This window comes from Colius striatus, chromosome 7 (genome assembly GCF_028858725.1).
Source record: "Colius striatus isolate bColStr4 chromosome 7, bColStr4.1.hap1, whole genome shotgun sequence".
Classification (NCBI taxonomy): domain Eukaryota; kingdom Metazoa; phylum Chordata; class Aves; order Coliiformes; family Coliidae; genus Colius; species Colius striatus.
In genome coordinates this window covers 29,217,258-29,228,057 of record NC_084765.1, presented here as the reverse complement: position 1 = coordinate 29,228,057, position 10,800 = coordinate 29,217,258, and positions in this window count along the sequence as shown.

Genomic DNA, 10,800 nt, shown 5'->3' with positions numbered 1-10,800 from the left:
GGACTGGAAATAGATCTGTTGTATTTAGAATTCCAGAACTGCAAACCGATTTGGCAGGCTTCTGAAATTCAGTCTTCAGTCCTAAATGTCTAACTCCTGGAGAAGAATTAGAGTCCTGTAGAAAAAAGAAATAGTTGGATGCTATAGGCAGATGACAAATGTGAGGCTTACCTCTCTTTAGTTTATGTGTCCTGTTAAAAGCTTTAAGCAATGAAAGCAAAACAGGTTGTTTTGCTATCAAGGGAATGCTGTTATTCTGCATTACAGGTAGTAAAAAATGCAGATGATGCTTTTTACACTCATTTGGGGAAGTGTTGCCCTGTGTACCTATGTCAGTGTTTTGCCCAGCCCGCAATGAAGCACCAGCACAGCCTCTTGCTCACTGCCTTCCATCCACTCCCACCCTTGTTAGGACGGCACAGGCCCCAGCAAAATGGGAGGAAAATGATAACCAAGGATGTGGATTGAGACAAGGGCAGGGAGGGCTCGCTGCCAATTATGGTTCCGGGTGAAACAGACTCCAGTACGCAACTTAGAGAGGAAAGTAGGAAAGTTTATTCTACAATAAACAACAGAATAAAAGCAAAAAGGGAGTAGGATGATGAGAAAATTACACCCAGCACTTTAAGATCTCCCTCCCCCATCCCTCCTTTCTTCCTGGGCCCAGCTCACTGCTCCCGATATCTCTACCTCCTCTCCCTTCAATGGCTCAGGGGGGCAGGGAATGGGGGATGTGGTCAGTCTCTCACAGATGGGCTCTGCTGCTTCTGTCTGCTCAGATGAGGACGACTCCTGGCATTCTTCCCCTGCTCCAACAAGAGATCCCTCCCACAGGACACAGTCCTTAACGAACTTCTCTTGTTCGCAGCAGCTGTGGCTTCTGCTGATACAGAGTCCCTCACATGGGATGTGGCCTCCTCTGGACATAGTTTTAATGAACGTATTTGGCGTGGGTTCTTCCCCACAGTTACAGCTTCTGTGAATATGAGATCCCTCCCACTGGACACGGTCTCCCCTGGCCATAGTCACTTTTCCTGGCACAGGGTCTTTAATGAAGGGAGTCATTGCCTCTGATTTGGGATCTTTAACAAAGTGCAAACAATCTGCTCCCCTACTCCTCTCCAGAGGATGCAGTGGAGTCTCTGTTCCAGCCCACCTCCCTTCCCTGACCTTGGGGTCTTCATGGTCACTTCTCTCCCAATTTCTTGCATCACCGCTAGCTGGAAAAGAAGGAAGGACAGAAAAGTAGACCTAGGAAGAAGCCTCCTCCTCCAGCTTCTTAAAAAGTGATCATGGAGGTGCCTAATTGGCTCAGCCCCACAAGTGTGTCTGGCTCAGAGCTGGGGGGAGTTTGGAGCAACTTCTTACAGGAGCCATCTTTACAGCCCCTTCCCCCTTACCAGAAACGGCTCCATGTTAAACCATGACAACCTATTGCAATAGAAAATGTGTCTTATTTAACCTTGTATTAAAACAGCGCTACATTTGGGTGAATATGCAGTGAGAATTTGCTGTGTTAATGTGTCTTGATATGCTGAGTTTCTTGCTGTCCAGGTGAGCAATGTATCTTGGTTTTACCTTAACGACCCTCAATTTCTAGAGCTAAAGTTTATGCATTTCCAAAAGCCTGTTTTGTGTATGAGAAGAGTTTCTAACTGTCTTCTGGCTGAATTCCACCTGTATGCAGGATCCAAACTGCCTACTACTGTTAATCAAGCTCTACTGTTAGCAAACTGTTTATGTGCTAAGAAGAATGAAGGTAGAAAACTAGTTTACTGTCCTGCAAGTCTAGGAGAGTGCTATTACAAACTGTTTCTCTTTTAGGTGGTTGGTGAAGCCAGCTTTCTATGTCACTCGTTGAAGAGTCTAAGCAAGGTTTGCATCCTAGCTTTTTTTTAAACCTGGAGGTTTACATTGCAGTGAGGCTTTGTTTAAGTTCAGTGGTTTTTTGCTGTTGGTCAAGGAACCACATTACTGTTAATGAGAAGTAGAGAACTGTGAACAGCCTGGGCCTGTCTATGAAGTAATAGTCTGGTAAGCATGTTTTCTGCTTTCAAGTTACTGCTATTGGGACTCCTTCTCAAATGAAGTTACACTGTAATGAAGCTCAGGCTTCTGTAAGCATTCAAAGAATTTTTTTTTTCCTTGTGGATTTCATTGCCATAGTGGAATAACTCCAAAGAAACCAAGAAAAAAAAACCCAACTTAGCAATGAGTGAGATGGAAGATGATTTTCTTTCCGTAGTACATATGCAGTTGCTAGTTGTTTTTCTAGCTATTCCTATTGAACTCTAGCATAAGATTTCAGTCTCACTGTAGTATGAAGTTACCTCACTGACTAGTTTGAGATAAGCTCAAGTAACAAGGCAATTGAGCCATGGCAGCATGCAATTTAGTAGAGGCTACTTAATGATTAAAGTACTCTTAAATCAGTCTGTGCCTGCTTAATGCTAGGAGTACCACAGGCCCATTGCTCTCATAACAAACTAGTTTGGCTTGCTTAATGGTGTTGTAGTTGCCAGTACAGACTCCGTCCAAGACGTGTTAATTTGTCTTGCTTGGTAACTGTGATCTGTGCTATGATACTTTATCTTTCTCACTACCCCTTAGGCTATGTTTCCTAGCCTGTTTACAGTATTGAAACTGAGGTTTGAACACCATTCTTATGAATGTTTTGAAGATTAATTCTCGAACTTCAACTTCAGCATCACTGTTTTAACTGCCTTTTTCTTTCTTCTTCAGGCACAGCATCCACATGTATTAACTGTTAAGGTCAACATTGCAGCAGAGGGAATATTAAGTTTCTCTTTTTCCTCTTTGTGGAAACCTTTCATAAAGTTGAAGTATACCTTTTCTGTGATGGTTGAAAGAAAAAAATCATGGGCTTAAATTGCAGTAAGTGAAATAGGGTTCATTCATTAGGAAAAAAAATCTTATTGAAAGAATGAATAAACTTCGATTGCATTGGACAGGAATGTTTGTGGTGTTATGGTGTGGCCTTTCTAATAGGTCTATATCTGTCAGTGCTTTCTAGGGGACAGGGGATGACAGTGTCATTCTGGCTCTTTTTTTCTCAACTTCTGTGTCTGATATTTTCGATTCCTAGATGGATTTCCTTACTGCTGTCTTGTAGCTGGGTATAAGGCAATCCTGCTGCTTCTTTTGCAAGCAAAATATCCCATTTCTTAGTTTTTAGATGTAACTGACTACTCCCATTTCTTAGTTTTTAGATGTAACTGACTACTCCCAAGAGGCTTCTTCTGTGTATTTAACTTTCTTGAATACAGCATATGTAGGATGTTCCCCTACTTAACCTGACACAACTTGTCTTCTGTAGTACAAAGTCTACCAAAATTCAACTCTGTTACAGTAGTGTCTTAGAGCATAGGAAATACAGAACCAATAAGTAATTTGATAAGTTTGCTACCTTGTTGGTAGGTTTGATAGAAACTCTGTAGGACTAATTACACTGTAGTACTTGGATTGCATTTTTGTTTCACTCCTCTATCATTTGCTGATAATGTGATCTGTGAAGCCTAGCTGCTTCAGCAGTTAGTCCTTTTAGTGTTATTTCAGCCAGTGAAGCTGTTAATACTAGCAACACCAAGTATTTGGGGAAGGAGGAAGGTTTGTGTTGACACTGCTTGGATTTCCACTTTCAAACAGATAGCAGTGTGTTTACTTCACCCTGGCTGCACGGCTGAAGTGGCTGCTCATCCAAACCACCTGGGTCTGCTGCCTTCTGCCTAAGAGACAATGAGGTCCCAGTGCAGACTGCACAGGAAATTATTCAAAGAATGGTTGAACATATATATGCTATGTGGAGCACACAGGCATGTAGCATACGTGCAGTAGTGAGCCTGACCTCACCCGGAGCTTTTTAATGCATGGGATTAGAAATGCTTTAAGGGTGTTTTTTTAATTGAGCTTTGTTTCATTTTGCTGCTATTAAAATGACTTTTAAGTACAATGCAGTGCAAGTCCTGTACTTTGCTGCCTTTCAGCAATGAGATATGAGGCTCATGAGAATTCAAAGAGAATTTACTATGGTAAAGAACGATCGGGTTTATGTTTGTCTTATTAAACAGAAGGAAATGGTCAAATTTAACAAAGTAAAAAAAAAGTTCAATTTAACAGTGGAAAAAAAAAAATCTGACTTGATAGCAAGAAGGGGACAGCCTTGGAGATGTTCCAGTGCTTGGGGTTTCAGATGAGGTTTGAGATAAATACATGTGACAACAGTGATAGTCACAGCCTCCACGGTAGAATTAGTGTAACTGTATCCTGTAACTGACAGTCTTAGGCCTGAGATAAATCCCACTGAAATGCAGTAAGTCTTTAAATGCAGTGGATCCTGGGTTATCCTGTGCGCTGTATCCTGTAGGATAAGGACATGCTTGAATGCATGCAGTGGTTAGCAGACTGCCACCTGAGCCTCTAAATTGTCAGTTTTGGCTCTTTAGTGCCACTTCACTGATTGGAGCAGCTGCCCTTTCTCCATACAGTAAGCCTACTTCCACATCCTTTTTTAAAACTCATGCTGCTTGTCACTTCCTTGTTGACCTCCACCTTGTCATGGCTGATCTGTTTCCTCTGGAGCTGTGTTGAGGAGGTGGAAAGGTCTTTTGGGGGCAGCGTGTTTCAAAACGTTAGATGTTTGGGAGACTGATAAAAGGCAAGAGAGTAAACTGACATCTGTACTGCATCTAAACTGATGCCAGCACACAGGTTCCCCTACCTTCAAAACTGATTAACTTGATGCAATGACCTATCCAAAGGCTATTGGTATTTGGTTGCTATAGGCAGTGCATGGCTGTTGGGTGTAAGATGCTGACACTCTTAGCCTGTTTCCCACTGTCTTGCCTATCATTCTCTTTTCTAGACTGTTTTGGGACTGACCTTTCATGTTTATTCTGGGGCTATTTTTCTTGGATTTTGGTGATACTGATCAGTATTGGGACTGATTAGGAGAGAGCAAAATCAGTGGCAGATAGCAGAATTACGTTTCTATTGATTTGTTAGAAGTCTGGATGTGACCCAATTTTGATGGGATGGTGTCATATTTTGCCTGTGCCCTCTGTAGCAGTCAGTGTAAACTTTTTCCTTCTTTCCTACTGCCAGGTGAAAGGAATAGTTGTAAAAAAAAAATACCAAGGTAATTCTGCCAAAAGTCCTGTTTCCTTCTCTGTAGTGCATCACAGGGTTTAGTGCTCACAAATAAATCTTAAGTCGCAAGCTATTTGTCACTAGCTGGAAAAGGAAGTGCTGGGGAAGCACAGCTGTACAGCTGCTCTGTAGCCATGTGTTACACCCTAGGGAAGTCTGATGGCCTGACAGCTGGCTGGGGTAGCAAAGGTAAACATGAGATGTAAGGCTTGGCTACCTGTTTCTTCCTCACTGTAGCAGTTGCCTTCATCATACAGGTTTTGTTTTCATGATACATACTTATTCCAGGCTTATACCTTTGGTTTTAGTCCTTGTTGTGACTGCAATAACCTTTGCTGGATCTGTGCCTGACAGCAGCTGTTGCTCACTTCCATGTCTGGACTCCAGGATAGCTATTCATCTGTGTTTTGTGTGGTGTATTTACACTGTAGATGAACATCAAGTACAGTTTACCCATAACCTGAAAGCATGGGCAGGTTTTGTAGACTAAATTTGAACATGAACCAATGTATGTATTATGTTCAGGCAAATTGATGTGATTGTTGGAGATCAAGTCTGATGACCTAACAGGTTAGTCATGCTGCTGGAGCTTAGTGATGTTGCTAGAGCAAGCAAAGAAACATTTCTCCAAAGTTTCAACTTTTTTTAGTGCTATAAAATGGACAGTGCTTTTCCTTTTTGCTCTCACCTGCTTCTCATGACCCTGAGTGATTGTGCTTCACATCAAAGCTTTTGAATTGAAACCTCTTCTCCTTTTGCCTAGAGGGGAGCCTGCAGACATGGGTTACTACTAGTAACTTTAACTGGTAGCTTTAACCATAAAGCTATTCCTGTTGGCACTCCAGAGAATGGACAGCTTTGCTTTCATCTTGGATGTGTGATGGTTCAGGCAGCAGCTCCTTTTGCCAAATGGGCTCCTGCCCCATTCAAAAGAATAGCTTTTTCCCAGAGTAACTGCTGTCAGACTTTACTAGCATCAGACTGACTGAAGAAGTGGAATTCATTTTCTTCATGGAAATAAAATGTTTAAGCAAGCTACAGCTGTTTGAGAGGGACCTGGGAGCATCTAGGATGCCTTGTGTGCAGAAGCAATCTGTTTAGTTGAGCAAAGCAGGAGTTGGTGTACAGGACTTGATTCACCAGGGGCATCCACCAGGACTTGAAGAATCCCATCCATTCTCCATCCTGGAGAATTCTCCAGGACTTGGAGAATGCCCCCTCTTTGGGAAGCATGCTTACTGCTAGTAGTCCAGTACTCTACAAAGTGCTCTTGTGCTTTGAATACGATATCCATTTTAAAAGCTTAAAACTAGCATTTTAACCTGGCAGTGTTAGTATACTTGGATGGGGAACAAAGATGTCAACATAAAGAAATGGTGCATCGAGGGTACAGTACACAGACTGAGTAAATGTTAAATTAAACTTAGAACCTGTGCTGCTCAGTGCTGTGGTAAAAAAAAAAGCTGGCACAGGACTCTGCAGAACAGGGAGGATGCATTTCTCCAAAACCTCTTCTTTCCCTAGATTAAGGATTTCTGGGATTTTGAATACCTCCACTGCTAGGACTGAATTGAGCAGTGATGGTAGTGAAACCTTTAGCTGCCACTTAGCAGAACAAAGTCACTGTTGCTCAAGTCTCCCTTCCTCACAAGGGGTTCAGACACAAGAAGGCTCTTCAGTTCTTCTGTAAAGACAAAGCGTTTCTCACATCTATCAGTGCATTGAAAGCTTTCCCATTCACACTTATGTTAACATTCTTATCCTGGGAAGGTTAAAGTTCACCAGTTTCCCAAGAAGTTCCTTCATGGACTGTTTTTGGCTTAAAATTTCAGAACAATTCTTTCTTAGATGCAGCTGTTGAGCATTTGTGCCCTTGTAAAGTGAAAGGGAATGTATTAAACTCCCCCACATGCTCCCTACTTTGAGTATGAGTGTTATCTCATGTCTGCAACCCCCTTCCCAAGAGACATCCAGTCACATTACAAAACAAGCAGTGGCACTGTGTACACAATATCATTTGTCCTTTTGTACAAGATTTTCCGTGGCAAATATTGATCTGACCACCACCTAGTGCTAGCTTGTTTAGACAGTCTGGGTTTGAACTATCACAAAAATACTTAGCATGCCAGAAGGGTTTTCGGCCCATGACGTCAATGTGCTTTACAAACTCCCTGTGATGAATGCGGAAGCTGAGATATGAAGTGCGCATTCTTTCCTTCACAAAGTCAGTCACTATTTATTAAAGGAGCCTGTGCTCCTTGAACAACCAAGTGTGCGATCCCAAGCTCAGGAAATTTCATTCAAGTTCAGGCTGGGATTTCTGCTAGTGTGTGTCTATTTACCCTAAGGCAGGGACTGCAGCAAATGCTAGAATTTCAAAGTCAAAGAGAATTAGTCAAAGCACCAGTAATCCAGTTGTTCTGTCAGTATTGCACCAACATGCTAGTTACTTCTCTGGATGTCCACCCTTGATTTGGTAGTTTAGTTGAATCGTCGTAAAGGCAGCAAAGCTGGGATTATACGGGCTGGTTTATGTCTTCAAAACTGTACTCTTTCAGATCTCATAAGCAAAATACTTTCTGGTTTATAAGCACTTCTTAGGATATCTGTTCCCTCTTTGCCTCCTTCCTGTTGTTTTTGTACCTTCTTTATTCTCAAAATGGTATGTGGAACCACGTGGCTGTAAACTGGTAGGTATGGTCTAAGTCTGTTCATCTAGTGGTCTTGGAAGATTTTGTCTTTCCTCTTAGAAATTTCAGGGACATGGAGTCAGATTTCTCCTGATTTTGTTGGGAGGTCTCAGTGACTTCTATTAGGGTTTTATATCTAAAAGCAAGATTTAGTCTGTGCTTTTAGTCAGAACACAACACCACAGCAAATCTGCCTTTTGGGCCCTTGTGTCAGACAGGAATGCTGCAGTCACATAGTACACAGCAGTGATAGGCTGTAATTATGCTCCTAATGTTGCACCAAGCAGCTTTGTGCCAGATCAGGTGTCAGCTGTCCTTTAACAGCTGGTAGAAGGACAGGACAAGCACTGTACCATGTGCTCCAGCTAATTTGATGGAAATATGATTATCTAGCTATTCTAGAAACAGACCAAAGTTGCATTGTGTGTGACCCAGGAATGCACAAGTCTGGAGAGTAACTGTGGCTCTGAGCTCCCCTCATCCAAGATGTGAGCTGGCAACTGAAATTAGATAATTGCTAACAAAGAATAGATAACGGCTAACAGTTTGAGTAAAAGTTCTTTGTCCTCTATTCTTTCTCTCAGCAGATGAAGTATTATCATTTTGTTAATAACCTAGTCACAGGCAGGACTCTTAATTCCTGTTCCTCTTCCAAAATCAAGTTACTCCACTCATCAGCCCCTGTAAGCCTCTTAACAGCCATTTACTTTCTAGGAGCCCCATGTGACCTAGCATCACAACTTTACCTCTTTTTTTTTTTTTTCTTCCTGGGGCACAAAACCCTGTTAATTCTGTCTCCTTCAGCTGGAGTCCCCATGGCCACCACATCACAGATGCACTATAAAAACCCCTGTGATCAGTACTGTCATTAATGTAGGAAGCTGGGGTCTGCTGCTGGTGGATAGTAGTGACTGACACTAATCCTGATTTTTGTTTTATTTTCTAACACTCAACTCTGCTTTACTTCAGAGGCTTGGCTGCTTGTTTGTGCCCATAACCCCATAGCAGAAAGGAGACATGGATCTCAGGGTGAAGGCCAAGGTAAGGGCACCTTCCTGCTCTCCTTGCATAGTAGCAATGAGCATAGTTTCTGTTTGAGGACAGGTGAAGTATTGAGAGCTATGTGGCTGGTAACTGCTCTTGCTTTCAATGCCCCAGCTGTGCAAGGTAGAAAGTAACAAAGGAAGGGAAAAGAGATGGTGTTGAGCATCAGAGGCTACTTTTCAGGCCTTTACAACTGTGCAGAGCTTTTGCCAGTCCACAGTGAAGCTTAACAGTGATCTCTCAGTACAGCAGACTATTTGTGCAGTAATGATGTAGAGTCCCCTGGGTTCTATAAGCCTGCACAGTTAAGCCAGCTAGTGATGATACAGCCAAGAAGTTACATAGTACCAGAGGAAAGTGGGTTAGTTAACCACTAGTGCTTAGGTTAGATGTTTCTTAATGACCAACCAAATTCCCATGATACCTGACTTGTAATGAATCTCCTCATGGCAGCTGTGTGCTTCCACTTCAGCTGCATTTAGTAATCAGTGAGGTCTAAGCTGCAATCAGAAGTCTTTGCCTAAAACATTACTTCTGGAAAGGAGAATAAGACCTCAAATGCACTTCTTGAAGAATCAAGACAAGGAGTTCAAGGTAAGAATTGCTGATGTTTGTCGTATGTACGTGGTATGTCAGCACTTTGGCTGAAGTATGGTGTGGTCATTCATAATACAGAGTTCAAGCTGCAGTCAAGGTTGTGAACACTTTAAACCTTGGGCAGCCCCTGTGCTCTTGCTGCTGCTGACTGTTCTGCTGTTAAGAGGCTCATTTCTTCCTTTCAGATGACAAGTTATAAAATATACTAGAAGCTAGCTGCCTGTGGCAACAGACCTATGAAGTTGCCAAGAGGTCCTTTGAAGTTAAGCACTAATTGCATTAAGCTGTCCTAGAGCTGTGTCACCTGGATCTGTTTCTAGTCTGACACTTTGTCCAAGTTTTACTAACACCGTATGCAGCAGCTGAAGTCTGTTCTGCCCAGAGATAGACCTCACACTGCTCTTGTAGACATTTTCTAATTACATATGATTGTTTTTGGTTAAACGTTATTTTTAAACCAATTTTCCTGTTTGTAATTAATAATAACATGGTAAAAGAGAGTAGTAACATGCATAGCTCTGTCCAGTTTAAGGCTACTGTTGGGCTAGATTGCCTGCTTTGGACCTTTGATTTCTTCTTGTGGTTAAAGGAATAGCAGGACAGATTACCACACTTTTTCATAGCCATCTCATGGCCATGTTCTTCAAACCTAGAACGCATCTAGAAGAGCAACAGGTGTCAGCCTCAGTCCCTTATTGAAATGACTCCCAATCTTTCTTGTTGCTGGTATTTAATGGATAGATGATGCCTGTTTCTTATGGCCTAGTCAAAATTTTGAGAGTTGAACAGTTACAAGTCTGAAATTGTTCAGCACCAAATACTTGTTGTCTGTTGTGCAAGCTGAAGTCCTGCAGCACTAAATAAAAAACCAAAAACCAGGACAGTAACTCTGTTGTAACTTCTGTTGAATGAGTTTGTCTGTGTATGCATACTAGCCACAGGCTCGGAGTGCGTAATTAGGTTACCCCCCTTTGAAGCTGGTGAAAGTGTGTTCCTCGCTCTTTGAGAACAGCTTGTTGTGTGTGAAATCATCCAGAGCCACAGAACTATCAGCCTCAGCAAAGCAGTCTGCTTGTCCTGAGTGTGCTATGAAACAGAGGTTAACAAACACACAACTTTGTCACTGTTTTGTCCCTACATGTTGCTTGGCACCTTGGTTAAAAAAAACATAGTAAAAATAAATGTAGAGGCTTACCAAGAAGTGTTTTTCAAAAACAGGTTTTAAGAGTTTAGTTTAAGAATGCCTCATGCTGGAAAGGCACGTTTTAGTTTTCCATCTTGCCTGAAAATAAGTGATTTGTTG